The sequence below is a fragment of the Saccopteryx leptura genome, chromosome 1 (assembly GCF_036850995.1).
Source record: "Saccopteryx leptura isolate mSacLep1 chromosome 1, mSacLep1_pri_phased_curated, whole genome shotgun sequence".
NCBI classification, from domain to species: Eukaryota; Metazoa; Chordata; class Mammalia; order Chiroptera; family Emballonuridae; genus Saccopteryx; species Saccopteryx leptura.
The window spans coordinates 167939291-167957475 of record NC_089503.1 but is presented as its reverse complement, the minus strand read 5'-3'; the positions used below and the strand labels follow the sequence as shown (position 1 = coordinate 167957475).

General features: G+C 35.5%; 1 protein-coding gene across 2 annotated transcripts in view; it reads right to left on the bottom strand.

Moving 5' to 3' along the window:
* BRINP3 (BMP/retinoic acid inducible neural specific 3) overlaps positions 1–15359 on the bottom strand; it is a 342152-nt gene extending 326793 nt beyond the window's left edge. For both annotated transcript variants that reach the window (XM_066360881.1, XM_066360884.1), the window contains exon 1: positions 15121–15359. The gene's annotated coding sequence lies outside the window, so the exon portion shown is untranslated. The remainder of the gene's footprint in view (positions 1–15120) is intronic.
* Positions 15360–18185: the final 2826 nt, after the last annotated feature.

Genomic DNA, 18185 nt, shown 5'->3' with positions numbered 1-18185 from the left:
AAACTACTCACCCGCCGTTTCTACAGGAGAATTTATTTGTTTTTACCATTTTTGCTCTTCGTTTCATTGTTATGTTGTAGTTTTGAAAAGAACAACAACAAAAAGAAAGGTAGATTAGAAAAACTCCATCCGTGTCCTGGCTGGATGGCTAGCCGTAGTGGATGAAGAGTCACCCTGCACACTGAGGCCACAGGTGTGACAACCGCCATCCAGTCAGGGCACAGAGGAGAAGCAGTAAATATACAACTAAACTGAATAACTAAGTGAACAATGAGTTGATGCTTCTCCACCTCTCTCTCCTCCCCCTCTCTCTTTCTCTCTCTCTCCTTTCCTTTCTCTCTCTCAAATCAATGAAAAAATTAAAAAGAAAAAAAACACTTTATACTTATTAACCTCAACAAATAGCACTGGCATTTTGGAAATGGATATATCAAAAATAACATAGAAATACACCTTATATTTTCCTCATAAGGTTGGTTATTAGTTTTTGTACAAAATTTGAAAAGAAATGTGGTAGGTTTTGATTTTTTTTGTAAACCGCATTACTTTGAGAAAAATAAGAACTCTATTTTACATACAAAAATAATAACAATAATAATGTAATGCCTGGTCTTTTAGATTGTTATATAAACAAAAATTGTGCTAAGTGACATTACATATATATTTAAATATGTAAAACATTATATTTAAGGTATATGCATTTTATATAAAAATATATTTATATAAAAATCAATTCTTTTGCCCAATTCAGCATTTTTTTTCAGAAATTAACCAAAACATCTTTTTTGTTTTCCTGGTCTGTATGTTTTCACAAACACAAAGACAGGATATTTTATGTTTATAAATAACATATTAAAATCAGAAGTTTGTGCAAACCTCTTGAAACAAGTAAATATTCTTATCTGATACTTTGTATGTTTTTACCACTTGCTCATCATAAGAATTACTTTAAGCCCTTTATTTCCAAAAGTGGACTGAAGATTCTAAGGTAAGTTAAATGCAGTAAATCTCCCTTTCAAAAGTTCTGTTTATATGGTTCATAACATCCATCCCTGAATTCCATATATTTTCACTGTGGATTAAAAAAGGATACTATTTATTTTTTGGAACTAGCCAGATCTTTTACTCCTTTGAAACTCTATTACCCGAATATCCCCCTTCCCTGTATTTCCTCCTCTGATAAATGTCTCAGCTCAGATACTAAGTTGAGAGTCTGGTAACATCTGCTTATCAGTTCCCATCCGAGCATTCTGCACTATCTCTCTTCCCAAAAGCACTGGAAGAGTCAAAAATAACATTTTTCTGTTGGAGAAGAAACTCCAGGCAAGAGGTCGACCTGGGAAAAACATTCATTCTTCATTACTCTTTCTGAGAAGGCACATCCAGCACCTAAAATATATCACTGCGGAGGGTATTTTGTTTTATTTTGCTTTGCCTTTTTGAAGGAAAGACCCACAGAGAAAAAAAAAAAGAAAAACAAACTAACCATTAGAAAAGGAAAGATACTTGGTACCACAATATAAACTAAAACTATTAGAAAATGTTCCGTTTATCAAGATTACTTTTCTTTTATAATCTCTCTAATTTCCTTTAAATCAGTGAGCTATGATGCCTGTTATATGTCCTTGACTTTACAAGGGGCTTATTTAACATCAAGCTATTTCAAATATGTTAAGAATAGATGGAGCTAGTCTCCCCTTGTGACGTATAATTCGGGAAGGGCAGAAACCTCTATTTAAGCATCCATCTTCCTGCCATAAGTATATTTCACATCTACATATCTGTAATTTTAAAGATTTGACCGTAAAGATCCCTACGATTGGCTCAATGGTGCATTTTAGCTCCTAGGAGCAATATTAAATTGGAAATACCATAATAGGGAAATAGATTTTCAGTCAATTTTATCTAGAATCTTAAGGGACTTGACTGACAACTCCCTAAGCTGTCACCCTAAGGGGAACGGAAGGCAGCTCTGGCTTCTGGATGAAACAAAGGGGCACTAAGAATGGGGAGAAAGGAGGGGGAAATGGGAGGACATCTCTAATCGCAACTAGCCCCCATTTTGATCAGCACACACCCTAAAGTCAAGTTCATAGGATAGGTAGAAATAAGAAGTATTTATGTTCTCTCAATTATGTCAAATTTATGTATAGTCTTTTGATTTTCTGCATGTGTAAGAGATAAAAAACCATTTATGAAAAACATACACATTTTTCATAATTCAGGGTGAAAATTCAAACTCCAACAATAATTGTACTTAATATTAATTTCTTCAAAATAAAATAAAGTTTTGTAATCACCTTTCATTGTTGTTGAATATATAAAAAATATATGGTTAGTTATTCAAGATTAACTTACTAATAAAATAATGTAAAAGTAACAACTCTAAGTGAATTCATCAGGATCTAATGCTTGTTATCTACTCTGGTAAGAAGATTCAACACACATCAGAAATTAACTGTGATAGTAGATTCAGTCTCATTACTTTCCCTTTATTCCTAATTTTGCAGTGTTGCTGGACAGGAAGCCTACAAAAAGTTATCAATGCCTAATAATCTAATGCTGCTATGAAATTACTTTATGAGCAGTGTCCCTTACTTAAACTTAGTGACTACTCAGTGTGCTCATCAGATTGAGCAACGCGGGTTTGAAAGCTGAAAGCTAGACGGGGCGGAGCCAATGCATTGTGACGTCGTGGAGCTAGGTGGGACGCCAACAGCCACAGAGCCATCTCTGAGATCTGAGACTTCAATGTCAACGTTTCGGTGGTGCGCTCTGCCCCAGTCTACCCCAGCGTCCTAAAATAAGGGGAGTGATTATTTCCCACGAACATACACCGGCGATTTTTAAATGGCCTACTTTATACTGCTCACAAAAATGAGGGGATATTTTATCGCTTCATATTCATTTTGAAATATCCTCTCATTTTTTTGAGCAGTATATTTGGTTGCTGTGAGCTAAAGTAATGTAGCTGAAATACTTAGCCTAATATATGACAAAAATTAATGCCCAGGAAAAAGAGGATAAGAGATTCACTTTTAGGCAATAAGTATTTTTCCTCAATTATCTTCCAGGCACGTTGAAAAAGTAACTATAGATAATAATAATAATAATAGAAATGATACAATGTACAGAGAAATGCCAAAAAATAAATAAAATAAAAAGCACAACCATGTATCTCAGTGCTGATTTTGGTCTCGCGTTCAGAGGGTGCGTTTGATTAGTCATACTGTGCAGAATCTTGCAAAAAGCTCAAACTCGGACAGCGAATGGAGAGATATGAGAGTGGAAGACTACTAGTTTGGCACTCTAGCTGTGAGACGGGCTGCTCAGTTTAACTCGCTCTGCTTTCTGCTGCTCCAAGCTCTGAGGCCCGAGGCAGGGATTTAACTTCTCATCCGTAAAATGGGGGACTATTAACAGTACCTGCCTCATACGTTGTTGCTATAGCATCAACTAAGTCACCAGGATGAGCAAAGCGCTAGAGCAACATGCTCACATGTGCTCACCCTTGTTCTAGGTTTAGGGGACAGGATGGCACAGAAGGACATCATGAAATAGGAGTGCCCTGCTTGCTCTATAAACTCTCAGGGCATTGACTACAAAATGTATACTTTTCAGCTTTTTCACCAACATGTCTTTTGAATTAGCTTAAAATACTTTATTCTTGTCATTCTATCTATAATATTTCACTGTGCTAACAGGCAATGCCTAATATTTAATTTGGGTATATACACTGAGTGATCATTCATTTAGATGTAGTTATTAAATAATTAAAATCTAGCTACTGCACTAGTGGTAGTGCTGATACATGGATTCTTAAAATGTGTTTACTATGACTCATGGTCTGTGATTCAAAAGGTTGCTCAATACAATAAATATGAGATCTGTGACATGCCTGTGACTCACAGGAGTAAGAAAACACCCTAAGTCTGAAGAAATTGAATTTTAGCTTCATTTATCTTAAAACACTGATGTTCTGTATTTATTGACATGTTGCTTTAAGGTGACAGGATTTGTTGACAACTTTTAGTCTTTGATTTGACAAAAAAAGAACTAAACTAAATTTACTTATATAAAGTCAATGAACAAATTCGGCTTTTAACATATAAAACATTAGCTTTCAAGATTGATGGACTAATAAATTAATTCACACAGTAAAAGACTCAGAGAACTAAATATTCCATACTTATCACTTTCCACATTATCAGACTTAAGAGCTATGAAAAATGATATAATTGATTGTTCTATGCAAGGAAGGCCTGAGCTAACTTACTGTCATGTACTAATTCACTCAACACCCAATCTTTAAGGAAGACGCACTATCGACCCAATGTAAAAATCTAAAATTTCATTACTTTATTGTACAAGATTTTTCATCATATACACCCTGTCTACAATATAAAGTAGCTGAGATTAATATCTGAAGACTGTTCTGTCCTCTCCAGGTTGGCCTGGTGGGAACAACCAGTAATCACTCAGCAAATATGTGTTACTAGGTGGAAATAACAAGTTCAAGAAGGAGATTTAAATAAAATTATTAAACAATTAAAGGAATAATTTACACTTTGAAGTTTAGAGTAACATATTAAATGCTATAAAGTCAAAGAAATGGAAGATTATTAACTTCTCTAAAAGATAAAAGCAAATATTGTAATACCCCAAGCTCATGTATCTATTACTCCAAGTATACAATAGCTACTGAAAATTTCTTTTACATGTAAGCTCATGAAACCCAAACTCATGGCTTGGGATATGGAGAAAATTAGAAGTAACACATAATTTTATAGCAGATGCATTGAGATTATTTATTTCAATATAAATTAACAGTGTTCCCTAAATAATTTCAATGATATCAGGGCTCCAAATTTCTAAAACCCACTGAGATAATCTTTTTATCAAGGTGAAACTTTTGACCAAAAAACTTCACAAAAAATTTCACATTTAAAAAAGGATTTTCTAAATAATACATGTCAAGCTTTATAGAAGGTAGTTATGGAGCCAGTTCTTAATGAAATGAACTATTTAATATGAAAAACACTGGATTTGGGTGTGCAGAAAGTGTGTTGTTTTGAAATCTCCACTTGTTCACGCTAAGTAGGGACTTTAATCCATTTATTTCATAAGTGTTACAACAAATCACTTAAGGCCTGAACCCTGACATCACCAGTTCTGAACCCTAGCCTTGCCAGGTCAAGGCACATATGGGAGTTGATGCTTCCTGCTCCTCCCTCCCCCTTCTCCTTTCTAAAATGAATAAATTTTAAAAAGAAAAAAACAAATCACTTAATATATTTAAGTGATATAATATATCTTGTAATTTAAATTAAAGAATGGTCTTAGATCAGTGGTTCCCAACCTTTTTTTGGCCATAGACTGGTTTAATGTCAGAAAATATTTTCACGGAACGTCCTTTAGGGTGGGACAGATAAATGTATCATGTGACCAAGACAAGCATCAAGAGTGAGTCTTAGACAGATGTAACAGAGGGAATCTGGTCATTTTAAAAAAATGAAACATTGTTCAGACTTAAATATAAATAAAACGGAAATAATGTAAGTTATTTATTCTTTCTCTGCGAATCGGTACCAAATGGCCCATGGACTGATACCGGTTCGTGGCCCGGGGCTTGGGAACCACAGTCTTAGATGATTCTTGAGGTTTCTTTTAGCTCTAAAATTCTACTTACTTTGTCGTTTCCAAATCTGAAGAATTGGCTAATGATTTTTGGAATAAAGATTTCTGAAAGCACTTCATCTTGAATACATTTTGATAAATCTATTAAATAATAAAATTACTTCTATTTTGTGAAATATTGTATTAGACCCATCATTTACAAGATATTTTGTAATTTACATATATTAAATTATCTTCCTGTATTATACTATCATAACACACACACACACACACACACACACACACACACACACACACACATATATATATACAGTATGTTTGTAAAGTCATGGTGCACTTTTGACCAGTCACAGGAAAGCAATAAAAGACTATAGAAATGTGAAATCTGCACCAAATAAAAGGAAAACCCTCCCAATTTCTGTAGGATGATGTGGCACCATGTGCGCATGCGCAGATGATGACGTAACACCGTGTATACAGCGGAGCAGCCCACGGCCATGCCAGTCAAGATGTGGACGGTACAGAGGAAATTTCAGTGTGTTCTGTGGCTCGCTAAATTCGAATCCATGACCAAAGTGCAACATGAATATTGGCGCATTTATAATGAAGCACCACCACATAGGAATAACATTACTCGGTAGGATAAGCAGTTGAAGGAAACCGGCAGTTTGGTGGAGAAACCCGTTCTGGTAGGTCATCAGTCCGTGAGGAGTCTGTAGAGGTTATATGGGATAGCTACCTAAGGAGCCCTAAAAAAATCTATGCATGAGCCCACATCGAACTGCACTGAATAGGTGTGAAACTGGGAGAGTTTTCCTTTTATTTGGTGCAGATTTCACATTTCTATCATCTTTTTTTGCTTTCCTGTGACTGGTCAAAAGTGCACCATGACTTTATGGACACACTGTATATATACTTTTTCAGCCAGAAAATAATCTAAATATGCTTTGGTCTTACTGTCATTTCTCCCTCATAGCATTTAAAGGGATCATAGAGAGAAAACAGGAATCAAGTAATTTTTCTGCTCATAAAATATCACATGCAATATTCTACCATCTTATTAAACTTATGTTATAGGAATGAGAGGAACTAGTGATTATTTGTGTTTATAAGGCTAGAAGGAAAATCTGAATTTTAAGTAGTAATTAAGAAAACCAGAACCACATTTTAAACAAAAGCATCTTGTTATTTGGGCAAGCCATTCTCCTTTTTCTTTCTTGAAGAATAGCCTTGAATTTAATTGTACATTATAATTGCACATCATTCCTTTTGGAACGGCTAAATTACTCCTCTGATTCTGTCTTTGTATTTCTCTTCATTTTTTGCCAAACTATTTTTCAGGCATATATTATTACTGACTCCTTAATTAAAATATCTTTTTGTTTCTTCTTGAAAATGGCTAAAATAGCTTATGCCTCACGCTGAGCTGTCGGGGAGGGGGGACTGGGATTTTTAGTTTTATATATTTATTTCTTTTGCAGTGGAACAGAAAACAAACCTTAAGTTCATTCAATAGTCTTTTTACTTTGCGAGCAAGCATGCATTTCCACAGAGTGAGAGCATTGCTGTGACAATGTACCTTATGCAGAATCGAATGCTTCAGATGAAGGTTAATGGACTGAATTGCAAGAATACCCGTGTACAGACTGTAATTAGGAGTCTCTGATGAAAGCCTGCAGTACTATATGAGAAGAAAACATCTGCTTGCTCACAGTAATGGCTGTCTTTCATTCTCTCCATGTAAGTGTTTTTTTCTTTCTGTTTTAATAGACCATCTATCAGAATCATATATGCTCATCAATCTTAGGTTATGTGAAAAATATAAGTGCCTATTGAATTTCCATCAAGAAAAATCATTGTTTCACCTTCTTTCAAACAAAAGTTGGAACCAATGTTGCATTAGGTCCTTAACATGGCTTCATGTTATTCAGGAATGAAAATTATATAAGGTCAAGTTTTTCCTTGATTTCCACTAAGTACCTGTTTTAGTCAATAATTTTATCACTAAGGACTACTGAAGCTTTGGTTAGAACCAGAAATACTGCAGATGAATTGAATCAAATGAAGAAACATAATGACCCACAGACGAGGTGCTGAACAGCTGTTACTGGTAGCATTGTTCTAAATTATCATTAACAAAATGAGAACTTTTAGGGGAGGTGTAGTAGGCAAGAATCTAAGACCTCAGCTTCCTTGTAAAGATGTGCTGTGGGATTACCTCCCCTTGAGTATGGTGTCAACCTGTGAAAATGATGGAATATCCTTCTGTGATTAGGGTGCTAATCAACTGACTTTCAATTAATTAAAATGGAGATTATCTTGCAAAAATTGAGGCATTTTAGAGAAGATAAAGCATCAGACATACTCTTGCTGGCCTGGAGGAAAGCAACTTTTGATTTGGGAATGGACTAGAGAGGGCACAGACTAAGTGACGGGGGCAGCCTGGAGGGAAAGATCATCGAGTTCCAAGTCCACTCAGGGTCTTGGCAGGATTCAGCTCCTCATGGTTGTCTGACTGTTTCCTTCCCAGCAGTCAGCTCATCCTGTTCACCCTCCTCTTCTCCACTCTGCGCACCCACAAGGTCGGCACATCTCCCTCTGTTCCTTCTCCTTCTTCCTGTTCATCAAAGTCCAAACACTCTATGTCCTCATGCTGGCCACTGAAAGCTTTTCCCACGATTCTGTTTGGATTTTATTAAAACTCTTTAGATTGTATATAGTTACAGAGCCAGTGACTGAGCAGGATTTAAATTCTTCCATTATTGTCTCCCGGTTCTGCTCCCAAACTAATGACAGCTATTCTGCAAGTTCTTTTCTCTCTTTTGTTCTCACCAAATGGTTTCCAGAGGATATTTCACAAAACAAATGACAAAAATTTTAAGTTTTACAATCCTGTTACATAGGTGCAAAGTCCTAAAAGCTGTGACTTGTAAGTGGATTGTATTTCTCGGTTTTCTCTGAATTGAACAGAATAAGAAATAACATTTTCAGAGGATTTCAGCTTGCCAGTCCCTAAGATCTTGAGGTGCAGACTTGGTGTGGGGGTGCAACTGGGAAAAGCACTGGGCCTGTTTCGATTGCATTCTCCAATACAGCCTTATCCAGGGAAGAAGAATCTCATATTTTATTTCTTAACTGACTCCAGAGTAAATTTATTAGTTGGTTAAATCCTTGAATTTGAAAGTGATACTATTAATTAGCACTCACAAATCAGTCACCTTTATAATTATAAGAATTATATGTTTCCTCCTACGTTTAAAATACATTACAGTCTTATATATGTATTTTCCATAGCCCCTAATCTACCATCTTATTCACATATAATATAAGCACAATATATTATATATAATATAATTGAGTACCTGTATATAACATAGTGCATGCACTTTTACTATAATTTATTCTCTATGTATGCATAAATATAAAACATTTACAAAGATTTATACTCTGTATTCTATTAATATTGTATCTTACATATAACATAAACACACACAAATGTTCTATATACAAATTATATGATTGGATAAACAATCACATTGTGTTTTGCTTCTGTAATTATTAAAGTCTTCCAAGAGGCCTATTTAGTTGCTTAAATACTTTGATACATCACTTGAGAATCATAGTTAATTAGCAATAAATGGTTTCTGAGCTGCTTTTAGAGGAAGTTAAGTTCAACTAATGGTGAGTTTTAATTTTACTGAATAGAATGTGCTGTTTGTTTGCCCATCATATGAAGGATTTTCACTTTAAAAGGAAAAAGAAAAAAGGACATCACTAGAAGCGAGAGATCAAATAATTTCACTTAAACTTTTTGATTGTTTTAGAATATAAATCTCTGAAAATGTATACATTTTATTGTTAACAAAATGTGGAGTTTTTTAAGTTATTTCTTTTTTTTTTTAGATTTTACTAAGAGGTCAGATAAGTTATTGAGCATTTAACATAGTAATATGACAATGATTAATGCTCAGAAGACGTGGATACATTTATAACCATCAGTTCTTCAATTGGTCTTTAAATGCTATTATATTTCTTTGTTGAGACTGTGGAACAAATAAATATTTAGTACTATAAGTGAGATAGTAGGCCATATATATTGCTCCTGCTCGCTGAAGCCAGCATGTGCTTTAAAGTATAAATACAACTATGTCACTTCTTATCTTAAAATTCTCCATTGGCTCCCTGTCTTTCATGATGAATGGAAGTATCTAAGAGAAAGCTCTGACTTGGTTGCTTTGTCTTCCTCTCCTCATTCTTTACTCTTGTTCATAAACCATATGAACTGGGCTATCTGTCTTCTTAGCTAAAGACAGGAAAAGCCATTTAAATGGCTTTAAGCAAAAAAGAAGTTATTTTTAGAAGCCCTCAAATATGCACAAATGGTGCTAGAAATAAAAGTATAAAAAAGTGAACTATAATTCTTCTTTATTACTATTTACCAAAAGAAGAAGAAAAAAACTCAAAATATATCAGAGATCCAAATAAAACTCTAAAAGTTCTTGAAGAAAATGCAAGTGACAATCCCTGCAACTTTGAGGTAGGCACAATGTCTTGGATAAGACACAAAAACATAAGCAATGAGAGAACAAGATTGATAAACTTGACACAGTCTAAAGTGAAAACAAATGAATGTCTTCTCTTCAATATCAGTGAAACAAAAATAGAAAGGCAGGAGATAGGGTGGAAGAAAACATTTGTCCAGACATGTATCTGACAAAGGTCTTTATCTTAAATAGGAAATTGTTCTTAGAACTCACTTATAAGATAAGCAACCTGACTTTCCAAAAAAATAAAAAATAAACTGCAAAGATTCAGACAGTACTTCACCAAAATATATATGTAATGTAAAGTACATATAAAGAAACTCAACACCATGCACACTATAAATCACAAAGACATTATTACACATCCATTAAAATGACTAAATTAAAAAAGTTTGTGAATACCAAGTGTTATTGACAACGTGGAATATTAGACCTTCTAATCATTGTTGATGGAAAGATAAAGTGGTACAATCATTTGGGAAATCTACTTGGCTGTATCTTATAAAGTTAAAAATATACTTATAAACAATTTGCAGTTCAACTTTCAGATATTTACTCGATATATCAAAAGTTATGCCCACACAAAGCTTATATCCACACCAAGTTTATAGGCTACCCAAAAGAAGACCTCTGCTTGATACCTGATTGCCAGAGCAACCCTCTGTGAAAATAATTTGAATCCGAAGATGATTGGTGGGACAAAGCACCTCATGCAAACACTGGAGAAAATGTTGGGCACTAACAGAGCAACTAGAACAGACCCTATGGTGGAAATGAGCTTGGTGATGTCGAGGAAGACCGTACATCCCCCAAGACTTCATTCATACAGACTTTGGTAAAAGTAGTCACTTTCGCATAGAAAATGTGAGTACATTTTAAAGTGACAAAGTGGAAAAATATTTTTTCTAGCTTTTTTGGTAAAATACATACAAACCTAGATGAATCAAACAATGTCTTTTCCTACTCAAGCGTCTAAGCTGACAAAAACTTTAAGAGACCTATTGTGAGACCTTCCCTTCAATCAAAATTTTAAGTGAATTCAGTAGTGTCCTTAAAACATTTTTTATATTTCCATGGTATTATGAATGGTGATAAAAAGCCATGATATTTACAGGAGATTGAGGTAGATGAATAATGTATTTAGTACAAAAAGAGGAAAATAAATTGAATGGACAGAAAAGCATAAGTGATATCTGAAATCTAAAAATGGCATTTTTCTAAAGACCATAAATCATTCATTTGATTTTGAAGTTCTAATATAGGAAGGTGGATAGCACACACAAGTGACTCCACACAAAATTATCTCTTTCTAGCTCAATACCTCTCTCAAAGATTTATATTCAAGCCAATTGAGAAACCCTCCTTATCACTCATTTTAAAATCATGGTAAGCTGATCCATTAAGATAACAAGTAACACATGAACTTAGAGACATTTATCATATGCACGTGGACAGCCTTACTTGTTTTCTGTATACAAATGTGAGCTACTATTCACACCAGGAGCTTAGGGTCAGACAACTCTCAGGCCACAAAATTAGCTATGCGAGATACAGTACATGTTTTCCTGTCCTAAAATGCACTTAATTTCTTTTTAGAATTTCCATTCTAATGTGTGAAACTGGAGGACTTTCTGCTAAAGGAAACAATCCAACTACATAAGGAGAAATGCTGAGTCATTCACTTACAGGAGGGTTCCAGATGGGTCAACCTCCTAGAAACAGAGTAGGATGAATGGGGGTTGCCAGGGGCTGGGAAGGGAGGGAGAAATTGGGAGCTTATTTTCAACAGGTATAAACATTCAATTCTTCAAGAAATAAATGGTCTGGAGATGCATGAGAGTGACCATTCAACAATGTGAATGAACCTAATGCCACCAACCTGTACATTTAAAAATGGTTATGATAGTAAAATTCATGTTATGTGCATTAACCACAGGTTTTTGTTTTGTATTTTTTAGGGGAGTGTACGAGAGGTTAAACTCCCTGAGCTTACAGAGTTCAGAAATAGTTCTGTATGAGTGCATATACAGATTCTCTGATTCTATTTACTATGTTTCTGTTAAATCTATCTAACTGTTATATAAGCCATATGGTGAAGAATAAATATTCTGTAAAGCTGTGAAAGGTGCTTTATTACTCGGCATGCTAGCTAATGTGTTTTGTATGATGATAAATTAATTGGAAATAATCAAATGTAAAATGACTTTAAGAAAACTCAAAGCAAATTCTTGTGTGGCAACATTTACCAACAAGCAGAGTCATCTCGTTATGTATTTATGGGCACTTTTCTGTATGTGTAAATAATGCATAGATGTTAAGGATCCTCACCTGCCTATAGCCTGTAAATCCTGATGGAAGGACACAGTTGTCACTTTGATCTTAACAGAAGGCAGAAACGCCATACTGTTCAGCATCCAATCCCTCATTGGTTAAAATGTCACCTCGTCTGTGGAGGCAATTTACTTATTGCCTCTATCATCCACAGGTGATGTGGAACCTAAAATTGTCCTTGAGCTGATATAATTAAATGCTTCCTTAGAAATACATCATGTAAGTTTACGACACTAATAATTATCTCTTAATATGCATCAGGAGCACCTGAAGCACATATAGCAGGAGTAATTTTTTTTAAAGCATACAACCATCTTCTGGGTTTTTATTCTGTTTAATAAATATTGCATTTCTGACATGATACTTAATTTTTTCCTAGACAGGAAAGTATAGGTTTTTGTGTCTTACAGGAGACAGATACATTTAATTAGCACGGAATGAAACAGCCTTATCAACAACAGCCATGGATGTATTTGCAATTTAATTGGACATAACGAAAGGATTTGTTCATCATGTTTGCTATGCAAAATATGTGTCATTTTACAAAAGGTAAGGGCTTGGAAATACTAGTTCCAGAAATCGTAAGTCTATCCTCACAAGTGGAAATGGACTTCATTTAACAGGTTCTCCATTAGGCATGGACTCCATCACTTATGTGAATGATATTTATCAACATAATATCAGCAGCACTTTAAACATTATTCAGGTAATATTTAAAACATTTTTGAAAGTAATTTGAACATGCAATTACAGGGAAGGGTCCCAGATACTTCAAGAAATTATTCAGCAAACTCATTAGTCAACAGAGCCAAATATCAACAGTACACTGATTGAAATTTCTTCTGAGAGCAAATTTTTTAAACTTAAACTATATAGGTAGGTACATTCCTTATTGAGGTAGCACCCACACGTGGTATTTTGTAGAAAAGCCACACTCAAGGGGCCAAAGAGCCGCATATGGCTCACGAGCTGCAGTTTGCTGACCAGGGCCTAGGGGAACAAGGCTTATATGGATAGACTTAGTACTTAGTGATGGAATTTTAAGAAAAAAAAAAGTGTGTATAAAAATTTTTTGTTGTTTCTATGAGTCATTTCTTCTTCCTCCTTTGCTGTCAGAACTCTGACTTTGCTCAGCCCCAGGCCTGAGTCATGATTTTATAATCCGGTCGTGACATTTTCATCCCATGTGTCACACTGGTAAGCTTCCAAGCCTTCCTTGCAACCGTAAACACCCAGTTAAGGCCGGTCTGGCCAGCGGGATGTGAGGTCAGGAAAAAGTGTGTGCTTCAGGGAGGACTAAATGCTTTTCATTAAACAAACAAACAAACTTTTGTGACACCATGGATGGACCTGAAGATTATTACAGTAAGTGAAACAAGCCAGTCAGAGAAAGACAACTACCACATGACTTCACTTATATATGGAATCTAATGAACAAAATAAAAATAAACTAATAATCAAAATAGAAACAGATTAATAGATACAGAGAACAGACTGACAGCTCTCAGAGGGGAGGGGGTTTGCAGGGCTGGGTAAAAAAAGTGAAGAGATTAATCAAAGAAAAAAAAACTCAGAAGTAGACAACAGTGTGGGGATTACAAGAGGGAAAGGGGGTGGGAAGAGACAGAAGAGAATAAAGGAGGGATAAATGGTGATGGAAGGAGACGTGACTTGGGGTAGTGAACACACCATACAATACACAGACGATGTATAACAGAATTGCACATCTGCAACCTATATAATCTTATTAATCCATGTCAACCCAATAAATCCAATATAAAAATTTAAAATGTAAAAGAAAGGAACCACAAGAGGAGAAAGACGTTTATCTGTGTGCCCCTTTTCTTGTTTGAGACACGTGTCTGCAAGGAGCTGAGTTATCATTCAATTCTAATAGGATTCTATTTCCTTGATCCTGAAACATAAACAAGAGATGGAGGGTGACCAGATAGAGGAAGGTTTGGAATAGGCAGGAGACCCAGTGTCCGGCACTGGCCAAGAACTGGTTTCTCCATATGTTCCATGAGGACATTAAACACAGGTACTTTGAAAGGAAGAATCTAATTCCTAAATCTGTAGTTAAATGAGCCCAAAAAAGTGAATAATCTAATACAAATCAACTGGATCTACTATTGATTTTTTTTAAGGATAACCATTTGTTTATTACATGGTTTAACATAAAACTTTTGTGGTTATTTTGAATTTGAAACATAGGTACTGTATTTATACTTATACTGGAGTAAGTTTGTAAAGAAAAACACAAAGACCTTTCAGTAGACCCTTGTTCAAGCAGTATCCAAGGAAAAATATGAGTCTAAACAGGTAGGGAAGTTATAAGAACTGGATAGGATAATTCAGATTAAAGAAAGTTTTTTTCAAACATGTTTTTTATATAAATATGGCATACAGGGAGGATACTTATAATATTAATGAATTCCAAAGCCATTCATTGAGCACTCATTATAGACCATCCCGAGAATATGGCTAGAATTCGAATTTACACCTACGGGCATCAATTCTTTTACGGAATCCCAGGAGAAGGTAAGTAATGAGAGCATCCATGGAGAGAAAGTACCATATATAACCAGAATTGCTTTCAAATACTCACCTGGGCTCCTTTCCCAAGAAGTAAAATCAGGCCACCCAGCGTGTTCCTTTTGGTTCTCCTGCTTTTACTCAAGATACAAAGACGATCTGTTTTTCTCAGCCAAACTTGAAATATTGCCCCTTTCCAATTGGCCAGGAAAAAGTCTTGACTATATATTTTTTTTATTTCTGTGATAAGAGTCTTTCCTCCTAGTATTTGTAAGAATCAAGACTCTGAAAATATATCCTTTTTATAATATATTCAAGTGTTATGTTCCCCCTAGCAGCTACTTTCGGAAAGTTTGAGGACGGTAATGGCATAGATAGGTCATGGTGTGTGGAATGAGAACTGGGTCATTTATTTTGGGCACTAAAGATAAATGAATTTCTTGTTCAGGAATTAAAGATAAACTGTTAAAGGTATTGTGGTGAGATGGTTAAAAATAGTCTTTTTAAAGCACATACAAGACATCACCCATATTTCTATTATACAATGCATAATAAGTAAGCACAGATTCTATCCTGCAGGAACGTCTCAATTTCTCAGTCCTTTATTTTGAACCATTCCTTCTGTACTGGATTTTTCTTTTTAATGTGTACATATGTGTACACAATTTGGAAGAAGGTGGGAAGGAATTCACAGAGAAACTATATCCAGGTCCCTAACAGGTCTTATGAGACCCTGCCTTCTTCTTTGTAGTCAAGGGTAATTTACCTTCCAAGAGAATGCCACAGTTCTCAGTCTTTTGCCTCAAAATGTCCTTTATCTAAACTTGGCACTGCAAGCTTGGTGGCCCGCATATTTGTTCATTTATGTGCTTAGATCCCCCCAACCATTTCTATAGCTTCTCTTCCTGAAACCTGCAAAATGCCTCATTTTGCTTTGGAATTGACAAGCTGACTAATAACTGTTTCTCATTGTATTCTTCCTTCAGTGATGATTCTGTTTCCTAAAACAACTTATGCCACCTTGATCAGAGATGCAAATTATTTTTTTCATTTAAGGAATCTCAGCACTTCATCTCAACACCTTATATTTCATCTAAGAAATCTTAAAATAATAATCCAATTTTCATTAGATTTTTGACTTAATTCCTATTCAATTTATTCTATTCTCTAATTCTTTGACATAGCATATCTAAATGCTATTATTATTAATTTACATTATTGTACTTTGCTGTACCATAGATTTTTTTCTTAAATCTCAGATGTTTACAATCAATCTGGAATCTATGTGCCTTGAATCTCCACTATAAGAAATAAATTCACCTTTTTAAATAATTTAAGGATATTTAAACTTCAAACTGTATTTAGTGGTTCATTATTTTCTTTGCTCTTAATCACTATTACCATTGGCTCGCCAATGACCCACGAGTTGCTAGCTTCTCGTATAGTAACCACAACACATTTATTTTCTGATATGATTTTTTTGGATCAGTCGTGAATTTTAAAGCACTCCTGACTTTTTCAAAAGATGGGACCAAAGTTCTGTTTTAAGAGTTACTGGTGACTTGAATAATTTATCTTTAAATAGTGGACGGTGGTATTTTTCCAATCCTAGAATACTAATTCATCTGCAATGAGAAAGAGTTGCAATTTATTTTACAACAATTTTTCTCAAGAGAAATATAAAATAACAATTCCTCTGAAAAGGCAAAGGAAACACTCAAGTCTTGATGTAAGTGCACAAAACCGAAGCCGTGTAACCAGTTACGATCACTGAGACCCGTGAAGCTGGGTATTGATTTTGGTCTACAAATTCAGTGTATCCCAACTAACGAGAAAGGTCAGTTTCTGTGAAACTACATGAAGAGAATTCTTTAGTAATAGCCTGCCAGCCTCCTGGAGACACACACGGTAGGAGTGACAATAAGAGCCAGGACACCTTGGCCTCTGTGGAGCCTCCCTTCACCTTGGCGTTCAGTTTCCAACGGGAGAAGTGGCGAGCCATTTCAGCATTGTTCATGGGCGACAGAGTGACTTCATGGATGGAAAGTAACAAACACATTAACTGTTCTGATAGCTGTGCCAGAAGCTTTTTCTAAAACAGGTGAGACAAATGGCTTTTTAGCAATGAACTCACAAAGTGAACGAGACCTGGGGGAGTGGAGAAAACAAATGGGGGGGGGCTGATGAGGCTCCTGAGAGCCTTGTCCTTGGGGAATGAGGTTGGGTGCAGGGTGGATGAGCCACCAGAGCCCAAATGCATCCCGGCAAATGTAGCCAAACCCTCTGCCTCTAGAAATAGAAGATGGAATGTGTGACAAACTTCACGACACTGCAAAACTCAAATTTATTATTATTTTCTTCAGCCAGCCATGAGGATATCACCCTTATACATTTTTCAAGAATATAAAATAACCAGGCCTTGGGGAAATTGACAGGTAAAGGACCAACATTATTTTCTGAGTTCTATAAAAAATTTGCTACAAAACACAATCTTCAAATTTTATGCTAATGCTTTATTTTAGAAAATGGTTAAAAATTGGCCCTGGCTGGTTGGTTCAGTGGTAGAGCATTGACCCAGCATGTGGAAGTCTCAGGTTCAATTCCTGGTCAGGGCACACAGGAGAAGTGCCCATCTGCTTCTCCATCCATCCCCCTTTTCTCTCTCTCTCTCTCTCTCTCTCTCTCTTTCTTGCTCTCCCTTACCCCAGAGACATGGCTCGTTCAAGCAAGTTGTCTGCAGGCACTGAGGATTGCTCCATGGCCTCATCTCAGGTGCTAAGAAGAGCTCAGTTTGCCAAGCAACAGAGCAATGGCCCCAGATGGGCAGAGCATTGCATCCTGGTGAGCTTGGCAGGTGGATCCCAGTCAGGGCACATGTGGGAATCTGTCTTTCAGTCTCCTCAGCTCTCACTTAATAATAGTAAAAAAAAAAATGGTTAAAAATTATAATAGGCTAAAAAATAAGAAAAAGAATAATAGATTGAGTGTGTTATTGCTGCAAAATTAAAATCATGATTTTTTCCTCCATACGTATATTCTCTGGAATGGAGATTTGTAAAAGTTAGCATAGCAGAAAAGTCAAAGCTAGGTCACTGACTTCTTCAACTGGTTCATGATAGGTTTATATGCAATATGAAA